At 38.9% G+C, this 14,556-nt stretch overlaps 1 protein-coding gene across 1 annotated transcript in view; it reads left to right on the top strand.

Annotated features, from left to right (window-relative positions):
- The window catches only part of PRSS54 (serine protease 54), a 39,371-nt gene that overhangs the window by 9,890 nt on the left and 14,925 nt on the right, over nt 1-14,556 (top strand). Inside the window, 1 exon segment of the mRNA XM_039881018.1 lies at nt 5,601-5,761. The gene's annotated coding sequence lies outside the window, so the exon portion shown is untranslated.

Here is a 14,556-nt window from a genome sequence, read left to right as displayed (position 1 = left end):
CACTGCGCTGTCAAATTGTTAGGTGGTTCTTGGACATGACACCAAAAGCCCAAGCCACAAAATAGAAACAGATAAATTGGATTATATTAAAATTAAAAACTTTTATGTATTAGAGGACTATCAGAGTAACAGGAAGAGGCCGTTGGGGCTTAAACTTCAAATAAGTGATACAGAGAATAAGTTTAAGAGAGAAGAGAAAAAGTTCCAGAAAGCCTGCTGGGTCTAGGAGGCAAAAAGGCCTAAACTCATGAGAGGTATGACAAATCTTGACATTGCTTTGAATTTATGAATCCGGTCTTCAATTTGGAGCCATCTCTATTTATTCAACCAAACCATGACTACTTATTAAACATCAACTGTGAGTAAAGAGGGAATTACAGAATTTACAAAGATGAATATGGCACTTTCTTGACATTCAAGAGTTTTTAATCTAACAAAGGAGTTAGGATGTGTGTGTGTGTGTGTGTGTGTATACATATATATAATTTTTTTTTAAAGTTCTTTTATTAAACATTATGGCCATGAAAAAAAACTAACAATTTTTTTTAACTTGCAAATATTCAGAAAACTCACCATTCCTTTGGTTTTCACAACATTAGAATTAAGTTTTGTCAGTGGCCCAAACAGCACTCTCTGGGGACTTGGTCATAACAGGTTCCAAGGCAATTTCCAGTGTGTACAGTCCCACCCAACCGGTCTTAGTCACTTGGGGTGCAATGGATAAAACTCCTAACTAAATATCAAATCTGCTGCCTCTAGCCCAGCCGTTACCCAAGGTGACCCAGGCAAGTCACTGACCCTCGCTTCTGTAAACAAAGGGAGTGGGACTCTGAGTTCTGCTTTTTCCAGCTCCACAATTACCCGTGGTGGTTCATCACCACTTGTCAGGGCTAGAGCAAGACAGCAACTGCGGTTTTCCTCAAAGCAACAGAATGGAATTCGACCACCATTTCAGGAAGGCAAAGGAAGGAGGGAAGGCGCCTCACGCAGTGGCGAGTCGCCCCACCCTGCTAGCCAGGCGAGGACAGAATTCTCTCCCAGAAGAAAGATCTGAATAAGACAAGTGGATGCTCCATCCAGCTGTCACCTCTTTCCTGGTATTTTTCCTGACTTCATGGGTGTTATACAATCACATTTCCAGGCGTGCTCCTGGAAAAACTCACCTGTGCTCTAAGTCATGGTGCCTGTTTTCACGGTCCCAAAGAGTTCAGAATACTTCTAACTTGTGCAAGCCTGAAAGGGTTGTGTGTTGGTCATCCTTTAAAAAATCATTTTGATTATAGTTTTCTGAAGTTGGACTTTATGAACTTTTATTTACAATTCGAGCTTACGAACACCAACATTTGAGAATCTATTCAAATTGACCACAATGAGATTTAAACACCATTTCTATAAAGGGCTTTGTTTTTTGTGAACCTCATTTAATTCTGGAGTCAAGAGACGAAGTGTAATCCCCAGCTGCCTCTCTGGGCCACTTGACACCCCTGGGCCTTTGTTAAATAGTGGCTTTTGAGGGTGTTTTGTTTATTTTGACAGCAACAGGGAATTTTTTTTTAATCAAATAAAACTTTACCTTGATTTCCAATACAAAATCAGGAGCTCTGGTAATGAGGTCCCTCCTAGGCCTCCTGGGTGCACCCTCCATCCATAAAAGGCTGCAGGGAAACTGAAGTGTGGCTGGAACCCCACGTCTCAGTGATGAGGAAATAATGTTCTAATGCTGCCACCTGACAGCCACAGAAAGACACTCTCCCGTGGAGTCAGTCAACCTGTCCAGCCCCCTGCACTGGGAGTTCATTTAAAAGAAAGTCCGGGTGCTAAGCTGCCTTGGAAAATGAGACAAATGAAAAAGCCACCTGCCAGCAATGAAGAAAAGAAAAAAACACCAAAATGGTAAAGTTTTAACATTTTCAGTAAGCTGACAAAAGCCAACAGTTTTCTTTCCTTATTTTTTGGAAAGCAGTTCCTTCTTAAAACAGTGATCAGAAACCAGGAAAGGCGCGTTTGCTTTTGAGCATTTTTCTTTTGTTGTTTTCTCTTGTTTGCAAATAGCAGCTTCTCTGCCTAGGAACCTTTTGACGTTAATATTCTTGAGTGCCCACGGCTGGCTGCCCTTTAGAGAAACGGTGAATGTAGAATCTTGCAAGCAAGATCGCCATCTTCAGGCCAAAATGATCATTGCGTGTAAGCGCCAGGCATTTGGTGGGGATGGAAATCTTTAAATTCACTGGCTGAACTTCATTGGACAGTAGGTGGGTGATAATTTGTATGTAGTCATCTCAGGAAATGAATGCGAGCTCAGAACTTACCCACTTGAGGGAAAAATGTTTCCATTTCTGTTGCAACTTTCCTGGGATCCTCTAAGCCTCTGAAACAACTGGTGTTGTCCAAAACAAATAATGTTTTACAAACTTACGGTGTGAAATAGAAGCTCTAAAACATGCCATTGTATTGATTTATAAGTTATTAGATTTAAAGATCAGTCTAACTCATAACTTCTTCCACAAAACATGTCGCTTTGGGGGCCAGTGGAATAACTAAACCCCTCATTATAAGGAAGTGGGGCGTCATCGTACCCAGTACTACTTATGCCCAGTGCCAGGCTAGGTGTCTTTGTGAACCACAAATGTTTACCAGGTGCCTCACCCCCAAAGACCCTGCAGTCTAGCAGTTAGCTTACATCATATTCTATTTTTAAAACACGCCCCGTGAAGATCCTTTTTAGATCCTTCTTACCATTGTGTGGGATCAGCATCTGTGCCTATCAGTATATTTTTTTACAAGACCATTTGTTATTTACAGTTTGAAGTCAAACAGACCTGGCTAAGTTGGCATCCCAGCTCAACTATTCCTAGCTGTGTGATGTTAGGCAAGTTGCTTAACCTCTCTGGGCCTGAGTCACCTCATTAAAATGTAGAAAATAAAATCTATGTCACATGGTTGTTGTGAGGATTTAATGAGATAATATGTGTTAACACACTGAACAGAGATTTTGGTCCCCAGTAAAAATAAGTGTTATAAGTATTTCAATATATATATTAAATGTATTAAACTGGGGGATTATCTTTCTTTCCTAGTCTGTAAATAAAGAGAAAGGCAAAGCCAGCCTAAAAACTTGACATTTGAAACCTTTCCTACGCAGATAGCAGAATCTATTAAAATGCAACAACAGCACATTTCATAGTTACAACTAAAACATTCCTAACTCCCTATATTTGTTTTGTTAAAATTATAACTTTCTGTTGAAGAAACAAAATGCCTAAACTCCCTGTTTTAATTAAATAAGCTTAAATATCAGTCGTTTGGGGTGATAGTTTGCTGGTAATGTTTCTCTTAATACAATATGATCAAAATTATTCACTTAAATACTCATTTAAAATTCATATTCAAAGACTAATTCTTAAATTAGATATAGTCATTTCCAAAGACTTCACAAATACTGGTTTCCCTTAGTTTGGATTTTTTTTTTTTTATTACAAGAAAGAACAAATAATATAAAATTGACCTTTTAAACCATTTTCCTTTTTATTTTTAAAATTAATTAATTAATTTTATTTTTTTATTATGGTGACATTGGTTAATGAAATCCAGTAAGTTTCAGGGGTACAGTTTAGCAGTAAGGCATATATCTTGCATCGTGTGTTCACCACTCATAGTTTTCTTTCTGTCACCAAATATTTGACACCTTTTACCCCATCTACCTCTCCCTGCTCTCCCATCTGGTAACCACTAGTCTATTGTCCATGTCCATGAGTCTCTGTTTGTTTGTCCTGTTCATTTGTTGCTTTTAGGTTTATATCTCACATATAAGTGATATCACGTGGTTTTCAACTTTTTCTGTCTGGCTTATTTCACTTAGTATGATTATCTCAAGGTCCATCCATGTTGTCGCAAATGGCAGTATTTCATCTCTTCTTAGGGCTGAGTAGTATTCCATTGTGTATATGTACCACAGCTTCTTTAGCCAATCATCTATTGTAGGACACTTCGGTTGCTTCCATGTCCTGGCCACCGTGAATAATGCTGCTATGAACATTGGTGTTCAAATATCTTTTTGGATATATGTTTTCAAGTCTATGGGATAAATACCCAGTAGAGGGATTGCTGGATCATATGGTAGATCAATTCTTAGTTTTTTGAGGAACTTCTGTACCATTTTTCGTAGTGGCTGTGCCAATTTGCAGTCCCACCAGCAGTATATGAGGGTTCCTTTTTCTCTGTATCCTCTTCAATACTTGTTATTACTTGTCCTGTTGATAACACCTACTCTAACAGGTGTGGGGTGGTATCTCATTTTGGTTTTGATTTGCATTTCCCTAATAGCTAGCAATGTTAAGCATCCTTTCATATATTTGTTGGCCATTTGTATGTCTTCTTGAGAGAAGTGTCTGTTCAGGTCCTCTACCCATTTTTTAATTGGATTGTTTGTTTATTGTTATTGAGTCATATGAGTTCTCTGTATATTTTGGATATTAGGCCCTTATCGGAGGTGTTGCTTGCAAATATATTTTCCCATTTGGATGGTTGTCTCTTTACCTTGTTGACGGGTAAACCATTTTAAAGTGTACAGTTCAGTGGCATTCAGTAGAGTCACACCGTTGTGCAACCATCTACTTCTATTTAGTTGGAGCCATCAGTTCCAGAAATTTTTCATCATTTCTGAATACATTTTAAGCAGTCATTCTTTTTTTTTTTTTTTTGGCTTTATTGAAATACAATAGATAATTAATTGTTCATATTTACATTGTACAACTCGATGAGTTTCTTTTCCATTATAGTTGGCATACAGTAATATATTAATTTCAGTTGTACAACATAGTGATTAGAAATTTAAATAACTCACAAAGTGATCACCCCACTAAATCTATTACTCTTCTTCCCCCTTACATATTTATTACAACATTATTAACTATTTTCCTTATGCTACACTTTGTATTTCCATGTCTAATTTGTAACTATCCATTTGGACTTCTTAATCTCTTTGCCCTTTCTCGCCGTCATTCTTTATTTCTTCTTTTCCCACATATTGTATGATTCCATTTACATGAACTATCCAGAAGAGATAAATCCATAGAGACAGAAAGTCAATTAGCGGTTGCCTGTGGCTGGAGGCGGGTGTTGGAGAGAAATACGGAGTGACTTGCCAACGAGTATGGGTTTCTTTTAATGGTAATAAAAATGTTCTAAAATTGATTATGGTGGTGGGTACACGAATCATTCTAACTCTTATTCAGTAAGCGCTTATTGGCTGATAAGTGGTAAAGATATGGTGGAGTTTTTGAAGTACAGTAATTTTTGTTAATAATTATAATAGAAGGTTTTTAAAATTATTGTGCTCTTCGAGCTCCGCAGAAGGGCTGGAAGGACTCCTGCCTGCATTTGGTAAATGTTCCTTACTGTGTAAAAGCAACATGGGCTTACTCAAGGGAAAGAAGGCAGCGAAGCAAAAGACACCTGTGCCCCTGCAGTGCACACACAGCCTGTCTCTTCTGCAGGGCTGTGAGTGTGGCCCGGCCCACACTTCTCCATCTAGCTCTTTTATAATGTGCAGAGCTTGCACTCCACCGCCTGTTTTAGAGCTTGCTTTTCTCCTTCAACAGCAGCCTGCCATGGCCTTTCTGAAGTCCAAGCGTTGAGTTGTGTGGAGTCCCGTCCACTCGAGTCCCTGAGACGCACAGGGGGCCTTGAGCGCGGCCATCTTTATTAGGAAAAGCAGACCTCGAAGCCACCAATGCAGTTTGCAAGGAGATCTTTGAAAAAGGTCAGTTTTGTTCTTTGTAAAGTGCCCGGCTGTGGCTGGATGCCATGTGCCTTGAACCCATGGAAACTCCAAGCCTCCCCAGGAAGGAAGAGGGTCCTGGGTGGACGTGGGCAATGGCCAGTGAGCAGGAGAAGGTGGGGGCAGGACGTGTGGCTTTGCTGCTAGGTCATGACCCGATAAAGCATGTTTAGGTCACATTTTTCCATTTAATCCGGGGCTTTGATCATTGACATTGAGAAATATAATGACAGGTTGATTTATTTTATGTCAAGGAAAGTGTCCTCCCAGGAAAACTAATTATAACATTCACTCGGCACACTCAGGCGATGATGTGTCTTTAGTGTAATGTGTTAGTTCTACAAAACATACAAAAAACCATTCATGTTTGCATGTGGAGACCTATAAAAAATATTTTCTGCTGGATTGATTGTTAATATTTAAAAACTGGACGCAATTCCAATTTCTCTCAGCAGGAGAATGAAGAAATAAATTGAGGCATATTCATAGTCTAGAATGCTTGAAAACAATGAAAATAAATGGACTAGATCTTAAAATAATGCGTGAAAAAGCAAGCAACAGAATGTTACATGGTGTGAGACTATTTTAAAAACACAGAAAATGCTGCATATTGTTTATGGATGTGAGTGTGTCATGGTAGTGTTGATCTAGGGGAAGGAGAAGGGGCAGAGACTGCCCACCTTGGCCACTTCGGGGACTTTGCTATACCTGTGATGTTAAATTCTTTCTTTTTCATTGGGGTAAAAAAAAAAAAAAAAAAAAAAAAAAACTAACAAAATTTACCATTTTAACCATTTCTAAGTTTACAGTTCAGTAGTGTTAAGTGTGTTCACATTGTCATGAACGTATCTCCAGCACTGTTTCATCTTACAAAACTGAACGTGTCCCCATTGAAGAATAACTTTCCCACCTTCCCCCAGCCCCTGGCAACCACTATTCCACTTTCTGCTTCTAAGAATTTGACTACTCCAGGCCCCTCATATTAAGTAGAGGCATACGGTAATTATCTTTTTGTGATTGGCTTGTTTTACTCAACATTATATCCTCGAGGCTCATCCGTGTTGTAGCACATGACAGGATTTCCTTCCTTTCTGAAGCTGAATAATACCACATTAAAAAAATCCCATTCGTCTGTGGATGCACGCTTGGGTTGCTTTTGCCTCTTGGCAATTATGATTAATGCTGCATCAGAGTCCCTAACCCGGGCTGGGAGGTCTCTAGGTGCGACATTTAAAGATTAAGTCCAAACCTCCTACTTTCCTCCTGCCCTCCACAAGCTCATGCCCGCCTTGGACTTTCGTGTCCTTACCAGGCGGTAAGATTTTCTTTCTCACGCAGACTGTATGGAAGCTGGAGGTCACTGATGGAGTGTGGCCATGGAGATTTCCTTTAAACGGGGGCCCTGCTCTCTGGTCCCCCCTGTCCCCACCGCTCTCGACTCCTCTGACCTTCAATGCTGATAAGTATCAGTGGCCTTTTATCATCGCACCTGTTTTGTTGTTATCTCATTGCAGTGTTAAGAGAAACACGAAATAATTTTCGTACCCAGTCTTTATCAAAAATCAGGAAATGGACCGTCAATGAACAAAGTTGCATGTTTCATGAAAAATGTGAGGGTGTACTTATCGGCGGACGTGAAAAGTGTTCCTTTCAGTTTAATGTATAAATAAAGTGTGTCTGTCTGAGAAGAATGCAACTTAAGATTTTACAGAATAATAGTAAGAAATATGAGCAATAGCTATAAAAGGTGAATGATTAAGAATTTGCAAAAATAAAAAGGATTAAAATTTCAAGAAGGTTTGGTTTTGAATGTGTATAGGTGATACCGTTGTGTAACTGTGGTATAATGTATGTCATCCAGTTATAGATTTAAGCAGGGTTAACATCCCTGCTTTTCAGCGACTGCTGCTGTTCTTCTGGGTGAAGAGATTTTATTAGGCAATAGTCATTTATCGGACATGTGACAAAATTCTTAGGCCTAAAATATACTCCAAGCAGTAGATCAGTGGATCAGTCAAGTTTTCTTTGGTCAGAAGCAACAGAAACTGCCTCTGACTCTTACGCAGTACAGCAGTTTGTTGGCGGGATCTGAGCTAGTTCACAGAACTGGGTCTCGGGGAAGATGGGGTAGGGAGGGACCTTCAGCTTGGCAGCAGAGCCAGCTGAGCCCGCAGAGCCTGCTGTTGGCCTGGCTCAGCGGCTCCAGCTGTTTTGGTCTTTCTGCCCTTTGGCTCAAGACTCAGATTCCAAGAATGGGAGGATCTGATGGGCCTGGCTAGGGTCACAGGTCCACCACCCCTGGGCCTGTGGGAATACCAGGCCTGCAAGGTGTTATTGCTCCAATTCACAAAAATGAGGGGATAGTATAAAAATGGTGATGAGAACAGAAGTGGATCAGAAAAAGAGTGACTAGGGATCAAGTGTGATTCACTTATACTGGGATAAGTGAATCTGAGAGTATAATGAGTTTGAGTAAACTGCCAATAATCTGTGAATAAAACCAAACCCACAGCAAGAAAAAAAAATCCAAAAGTGAAATAATAAGTCCAACAATGACTACCTGGAACTTACATTTTCCTTTCCCGGGAATTCATTAGTCCAGTTTTTAATGTGTGGTCTGTTGCAAAGTTCAAACTCTTTCAGCTTTGAGCATCACTGCAGACTAGGTGGTCTGAAAAGGCTTCTCATTGCAAAACAGTGCAGAGGACACACCCTTCGAGTTATTTTGGCCCTCACAGACTTTAGGAGAAGATTCTAAGAAGAGTGAGCTGAGGCTGAGCTGTCAACAGCTGGGAGAGGAGAGGTTGCCTTAGGTCAGGTGCCCAGCAGCACAGCTGTTAGATTACTTAACTGGTGGAGAGGGTGAGAAGCCAAGTCACAGTCCCTGCTAGTGGCGCCCTCTGGTGACCAGAGGCAGAAGCAAACTCTGAAAGAAAGTGTATCCAATTTAGACCCATAGGATGCTTATCAAGACAACAAACTAACAATCATTATGAAGGCACATGGGAAGGCAAGCCACTTGTTGGTGATTTTGCTGTTTAAAATGCCCTCCCCTGACACACACACAAGTACAGTGCTGAAGTGCTGTCTAGTGCTTCTATGCACAAGAGGGCTGCGATGTGCCTTAAGGAGAAAATACATGTATTAGATAAGCTTCTTTCAAATATGAGTTATAGTGCTGTTGGCCATGAGTTCAATGTTAATGAATCAACAGTATATATTAAATGAGGTGCCTCTAGAAAGAAACACACAGAAGACAAGGTTATGTATTGATCAGTTGATGAAAATGGTGTGATCGGAGGCTCACAGAACCTAACCCTGTATTTCCCCTAAGAGCAATGCTCACTATTTTTTAACTCAGTGTTTGCCACAACCTTATAGAACAAAAATACAGAAAATAATGAAAGCCAACTGTAGTTCAATTCACTAGGAAGATATGACAACTCTAAATTTGTATATCTAATAAAAGAGACTCAAAACATATAAAACAAAAATTATTATAGCTATAGGAAGAAACGGATAAATTCACTATCATAACTAGAGGCATCTTTCTTAATTGTTGATAGATCAAACAGACTAAAAAAAAAATTAGGAAAGATACAGAAGATTTAAACAGAACAATCAACAAACCTAAGGCTAATTGATGGGTATAGATAGTATACATTTTCCTCAAGCAAATATGGAATAATTAAAATTTTTTCTTATTACATACTAGGCCATAAAGCAAGTCTCAGAGATTTTGAAGAATTGGTATTACACAAATCACGTTCTTCAACCAATGGGTTAGAAGTAGGTATCAAAAGTTAAATAAAACTAGTCATACATATGGACATTGAAAAACATATTTCCAAATAGTTCAAGAGCCAAACAGAATTATAATGAAAATATAAAAATACTTAGAATAATAAGGAAAGCACAATGTACCAAAAAAGATGCCAAGAAAGTGGAACTTAAATGCCTAGTTTTTAAAAGAAGGCAAAAAATTAATGGGCTAAATGTCCAACTTAAAAATTTAGGAGAACACAAAATAAGCCCAAAGAATGTTAGCAGAAAACAGATAATAAATAAAAGGCAGAGAATAATAAACTAGAAAACAAAGATTTTTAATACTAGTAATAAAAAAATCTAGAAACAAAGATACAAACAACCAACCAAAGATCAACAAAGATTATTCTGCAAGTACAGATAAGATGGAACTCTGGAGAAACTGATAATGAATTGACAAGGGAAGAATAAACAGTATTAGGAATGAGAAAAAAGATGTTAACTTTTACAATAGAGATTTTAAAAGATAGTGAGTACTGTAGTCCTCATGCTAATACATTTGAAAACAAACAAAATGTAAAGTTTCTAGAAAAAACGTAACTTAGCAGAGCTGCCTTTCTAGTGTATAGTTCAAGAAACGTTTAAAAAATTGGGCAGCTGTAGAAACAGCCCCTCAAAGTAAACACCAGGCCCAGATGGTTTTCAAACAAGTTCTGCAAACTTTTGGAGAATGGACCACTTCCATCTCCCCAACTAGATCCACATAGCCAGTAAAACGGATAAGGACGGTATAGGAAAATAAAATCACAGGCTAATCTAACAAACACAAATGCCAAAACCCTACACCAAATACTGGCAAATAATAGTGATTAAAAAGAGAAAACATTAATTCCTGAAATTCGAGAGTGGTTTAATTTGAGAAAGTCTGTGTTTCATCAATCAGATCAACAAATTAAAGAAGGAAAACCATTAGATGAGTTTATCTAATGCCAAAAAAATTATTTGACAAAATTCGATCCCAGATTTTGATTAAAACAAAGCCTAGAAATAAAAGGGGAGTTCCTTAACCTAATTAAGTAAATCTATTTAGCAGTCTGTATTATACATTATTCCAAATGGAGACATGTGAGAAGACTTCCTTTGACCAAGACAGAGATGCCCACTATTAGTGATGCTATTCGACCCTGTATTGGAAGTCTTAGCCAGGGAGTTACGACAAGAAAAAGAAATGAAAGACATAATTGTAAACGAAGAAACAAAACTGTCATTATTGATTCTATGTGACTCGACATGGAAAAGAATCTAAAGATAAATTATTAGAAATAATAAGAGGGTTTAGTAGGAAATGGCTAAAAGCATAATAAGGGAAGACATCATTTAATTGCAACCCAAAAGAATAAGATATCTAGGAGTAAATTCTATCAAAAGATGTATAAGACTTTTATGCAGAAAATCAAATTTTATTGAAAAACCTTAAAGTAGACCTAATTAAAGTGAGAGATACATTGGGCTCATAGATAAGATGACTCAATATTATAAAGATGTTAATTTATCCACAAATAGATCTATTGATGAAATGCAATTCTAATCCAAATCTTAGCAGGGCTGTGTGTGTGTGTGTGTGTGTAAGTTGCCAAGTTGATTCTAAAACAGAAAAAAACAAAGAGCCAAAGAGCCAAGAATAGTCAAGACATTCTTAAAGAAAAAGAATTAGGTGGGCACACTTGACTTACTAGATATTAAGACTTGTATAAAGCTATAATATTTAAGATTGTACAGGCCTGGCAGGTGATATAGACAAAATGACCAGCATAACAGAAGGGAGACCTCAGAAAGAGTCCTGGGCACATGTGGAACTTTGAGATATGTCTGAGGTCACATTGGAGACCTGTGGAGAACTGATACTGGCACAACTGGGCATCCATGTTGGAAGAGGTGGAATCCGTACCATGCACAAAAAATTCCAGACAGATTTGAGGGCGTATGTGCAAAGAACGAAACTTTAAAGACTTGGAAGATGATATAGTACCATAGACCTCTTATGTTGATCTAGGGGAGAGCTTCTTAAACAAGAGCCCTAACTGTATAGTATTAATAAATTTGACTTCCTTAAAACTAAAATTAAGACCACTGTTTATTCAAAAACATCATGAAGAAATCGAAATTGAAAACATAGGACACCATACACAGAGTGAACAATATTCAAAATGTATTAAGAATTCCTACATATCAGTAAGAAAAGGGCCAAGCCACCCAACAGAAAGCAAGGGCAAGAGACGCAAGCATGAGCTTGTACAAGCAATAAACACATGGGAAAATATCCTCCGCCTTATTAGTAATTAGAGAACTGAAAATTAGCAATGAGGTATCATTTTATACTCATTGGACTGACCAAAAATTAAGGCTGACAGTAGCAAGTGCTGTGGAAGACATGGGTCAGCAGAAACCCAAATACTTTGCTGGTAAGAGTGTCAATTGGTACAAGTACCTTGGAAAACAATTTAGCATCATCTTCTAGAGTTAGACATATCCTAATATATGGCCTGACGTAGCAATGCTACTGCTGGGTGTGTACACCCTGGAGAAGCTCCTGCAGATAGTTTAGGCACACTTAACTATGGATCAAATTACTAAACTAAGAGCAAGAGAAGGGGAGAGAGAGGGCGAGACACATAGGTAGGTACGAGATAGCGGTAATGTTCTAGATCTTGTGCTGTGTGTAGTAATTTTGATGATATAAAGAAATCACTTTTTAAATGTTCGTTTTGCATAGAATAACCTAAAAGTTTTCATCGGAGAAATTTACATTAAAAGACAGTTAACATGGTACAATCTTTACTATCAACCAATCTCAAAGATTGTTGATTGGATAATTTGACTTTTAGAGGGCAGTGGATGCACACAAGCTCGCTCTTTAGGGATTAAGAATATGGTGAACATAATACTGTGTTTTACACCCTTTTAGGAAGACAAAAACAGTCTAGGCACAATTTATTCTGTAGAAATCTGCAAATCCAACACAGATACAGGCATATCTCGGAGATATTGCAGGTTTGGTTCCAGACCATCTCAGTAAAGGGGGTAGCACAACAAAATGAGTCGTAATCTTTTCGCTGGTGAAGGGCCTTGCCTTCAGCTTGGAAAAAACAAACATCTGGAGCGCTCCATAAAGCGAAGCACAATAAAACGAGGTAAGCCTGTATCTGAAAATAAAATTGCCAAATAATAGCATGAAATCATTAAAGCATTTTTGTCATTTTTAAACAACCATGAGGACCTCCTTGGTAAATAAATTATAGATTTTTTTTTCTCAAGATGAAGGCATTATAAAGCTTTCTAATAAATTCTTGATTTTTTTTTTTTTTGCTAAGCAGAGAAGATACCTAAATGACAAAAACCTGATTCAAGGTTATGCTCCTTATAGTAAATGTCACAGCATTAAATGCTGGCTTTCAATGAGAATTGATGTTAATGAAAAACACGAAGAGAAGGCAGCATAAGGTATTGGCAAAATTTCTATTCCAGAGACTCTGTAGGATGTGGTATCAATATCGAAGCCACATCATTCAGCTGAGCAATAACTACGCCACGTTTGGGCCAGCAGATACTTTGCTTAACTCTTCAACAAACCAGTGATGAGTAGGAAGCAATGCTTAGAAAATGTGTGGTACATAAACAAAGAAGTCCTTGATTATTTTTTGTTCTGTTAATTTCATGAGAAGAGATTTTTGAAATGCAGTAAAGCTCTTATTAGCATAATATTTAAAAACCATTTTCCAAATCTGCAATGGAACATGAAAAAATATTTTCCGGAGGGAAAAGCAACCAAGTGGACTAGAAATGCACCCATCACTATCTCCCAGGAGGAAACTTTCAAGTTCCCAGAAGAAATTTTCAGTTCCCCGGGTTTGGGGTTTGGTGGGCAGCCATGAGCACCCGAGAGCAGTCACTGGTGAAAAAAGTCGCTCTGTGACTTTGGGGTCCAGTCTGATGCCCAGAATGTGCAGAATCGTGCTGAGATTTCAGATGTCCTTTGAGAGTTAGGATTTTCTAACTTGATGAAAGTAGAGAGTGAAAATAGAAAGTGACAGGTCGAGAAACTACATGCATTTCATGCCATCACAATCCTCGATGTGGAGTCTTTGGTGTAAGATTGCAAATGAACTTCCCCTAAAAGGTATGAAACTGTTATTACTGTTATGATTAACCTTAAAGAATGAAAAATTACTCAAAATCGTGATGACTCTTTTAAAAATTTACCTAAAGTTGATGGTCAGCATTAAGTGGCCCAGAGAGGCTGAGAATTTAAGGCTCACGAGGTCAGCTGGGTCCTGGCAGGATTGAGTCTTTCTTGTGGGTTGTGCTAGATTATTTCTGTGAGGAGACAGTGTGTTTCTGGTGGCCTGCACATGGCATCTTTTCATGCAGGAATCTAGAGAGGAATCTGCAAACAGGGTCTTGTGCAATAACCTCAGCTTCTCAACTCCTAAAAAAAGGCAGCCGCACGACCTTGGCTCAATCACTGTTTCTGCTTCTGCTGCCTATAAAGGCTGCATGAGGTCCAGGCTGAGAAATGCAGACATGGAGAGATGGTCACCATCCCAGAGTTGGAGGAGTTTGGGTTGGAGTCCTGCCCCCGCCACTTTGTAGGTGTATGGCTTCAGGGAAGGGGCTTGACTTTCCCGCTCTGAGTCACCATGTTTCCATCTGGAAAGCTCGGGTAATTCTTTCATCCTGGGAGGGTGACTGCGAATCGTGAACGAGAAAACGTCTGTGAAAGCCCTTTGAGACTGGAGATGCAGAACATAGTGAAGGGTCAACTCCATTTCTCCCGCTACCCGCAACCTTTCCTGTTCTGTTCTCCCGGCAGAAGCCAGGCCCTGCTTGGTGTCAAGGATGAAGGAGGATGGTGAGGTGCTCAGGGCATCGAGCTGTGTGACCTTGAGCCTCAAGGGGAAGGAGACAGCGTTTCTTCCGAATTGGACTTCACTTTCTGTCCAGCCATCCTTCCT

The sequence above is a fragment of the Pteropus medius genome, unplaced genomic scaffold, assembly GCF_902729225.1.
Source record: "Pteropus medius unplaced genomic scaffold, Ma_sr-lr_union100, whole genome shotgun sequence".
NCBI classification, from domain to species: Eukaryota; Metazoa; Chordata; class Mammalia; order Chiroptera; family Pteropodidae; genus Pteropus; species Pteropus medius.
The sequence above is the reverse complement of the archived record's forward strand: the minus strand, read 5'-3'. Positions and strand labels throughout refer to the sequence as shown.